Here is a 2,147-nt window from a genome sequence, read left to right as displayed (position 1 = left end):
TAAACTCCCTGGAAGCAAGCAGCCAACCAAGTAAAACACAGAGATGGAAAGACTAGTGATACACTTTAGTTTACAAAAGCAGAAAATCCTTTGTAGCATAAAAGAGTCTCCAGTTTTGTTTTTCAGTGATCCATTTCGGCAGATTGGCCCAGATATCTATCATAACACGACAGAGGAATGTGAGTGCTCTCCTTTCAGGATTTTGGAAAAACTTTATGTTTATTTAATGCTTCCTGAGCAGAGAGGTTTGTCTGTGTGTGTGTGTGTGTGTGTGTGAAGATACACAGAGGCTCTGTCACAACGCTACTTTGAAATAGTACAAAACCAGAATTTAACTCCTTGTTTTGTAAAGTAGACCCTCTGCTTCTTATGTCGCAGCTCTACAAGTCAGTGGCCTGGCCTCAGCAGCCATTTTGCTTCCCTCAGTGTAAACTCTGATCAGAGTTACAAAAAAGGGGTAAGCTAATGCATAAGAATACGATATTTTTGGGATACCTAACATACATTTAAGATGTACAAAAAAAGCATTGAGCATGTAGTTTAAGTTTACCTTCTTTTTTGTATTTTTTTCTCATGTTTTTCTTAGTTCCTAACCCTAATTGTAATGTCAGGGGTGCTATGGTATTGGCCAATTTACATTACTGAATCACTACAGTGATTTAATGTTGCACTCCCATAAAGTTATATCCTGATTTTTTTGTTCGTAGTATGGATCAAGCTCTTAAAATTCTGGATCCTACATTTCCCACGAAGCAACTCCAAGGAATCTTTGTAAGCCTCAAACCCTTCCAACCCCAGATAACCCTTATGACATCACTGTGACATCATCAGGATTCATTTTTTAAAGATTGGAAAGCTCCTCCACAGCCACAGACAACATCATACAACTGCTTAGTGCTTTCACAAACTAGTACTCCGTCTGGCAAATAAACTGACCTACATGTGTCAAATTGGTGATATGCCACTTTAAATTCAGCAGTGGATTCAAATCAATAAATGTGTGAGCGTGTATGGGTGTTTCTTCGTACGGGTTGGGGGTGTAGGACGAGAAGGTTATAAAGGGGAAGGAGGATGGGTGAGGGCAGAGAAACTAGGGGAGAGGAGAGCAAAGGCTTTAGTAGGGATTTAGTATAAAGGAGGAGAGAGGGTGTCAGCAGAGAACGGAGGTGAAGGGGGGAATACAGAGTGGGGAGGGGAGAAATGTCTTGTTTATGCCAGCAAGTCAACCCACACAAATACACACAAAGAAATGAGAGGAGGAGAAGGGGGAGGAGGGGGGAGACCCACCCAGAGGTGAAGAAGCTCTGTATTCACTAAGAACATCTCAGAGCCTTACTAGCCTTGCACATTCCCTGCTTTTCTTATCACATCCTTACTTCATTCTGTTCTCATCTTGGTGTTGGAGATCAAAGACGTGGACAGAGAGTCAATGCTGCAGCAAGTTCAACCCCATGGAGAAAAAAAATGTCATTCATTATTTCCTTTTTCTCTTACTGTGCACCTGGTGCCACTGACAAAACTCCCTTTACATCCTGTGTAGAGGAAACACATTGATACGGATGTATTTTCACCTCTTTAGTCAATGGGCATGTTGTTCATTCAAAAAAAGCTTTTGAAACTCCTTTCTAAATAAGATAACTTTAAAAATGCCGGTCACAAAGCCGATTACTCAAGTGGCTTGCAGATAGCCAGTAGAGAACATTTAAAGGTCCCATGACATGGTGTTCTTTGGATGCTTTTATATAGACCTTAGTGGTCCCCTAATACCGTATCTGAAGTCTCTTTTATATAGACCTTAGTGGTCCCCTAATACTGTATCTGAAGTCTCTTTAATATAGACCTTAGTGGTCCCCTAATACCGTATCTGAAGTCTTTTTATATAGACCTTAGTGGTCCCCTAATACTGTATCTGAAGTCTCTTTTATATAGACCTAGTGGTCCCCAACTGTATCTAAGTCTCTTTTATATAGACCATAGTGTCCCCTATACTGTATCTGAAGTCTCTTTTATATAGACCTTAGTGGTCCCCTAATACTGTATCTGAAGTCTCTTTTATATAGACCTTAGTGGTCCCCTAATACCGTATCTGAACTCTTTTTTCCAAAATTCAGAATTACAGCCGCTAGAGCCAGTCCCACAATGAGCTT

General features: G+C 40.6%; 1 protein-coding gene across 5 annotated transcripts in view; it reads left to right on the top strand.

Annotated features, from left to right (window-relative positions):
- Positions 1-2,147, top strand: part of dpf3 (double PHD fingers 3) — a 25,416-nt gene that overhangs the window by 14,549 nt on the left and 8,720 nt on the right. The window lies entirely within an intron of this gene.

Source organism: Etheostoma spectabile, chromosome 18 (genome assembly GCF_008692095.1).
Source record: "Etheostoma spectabile isolate EspeVRDwgs_2016 chromosome 18, UIUC_Espe_1.0, whole genome shotgun sequence".
In the NCBI taxonomy this organism is placed as follows: Eukaryota; Metazoa; Chordata; class Actinopteri; order Perciformes; family Percidae; genus Etheostoma; species Etheostoma spectabile.
The sequence above is the reverse complement of the archived record's forward strand: the minus strand, read 5'-3'. Positions and strand labels throughout refer to the sequence as shown.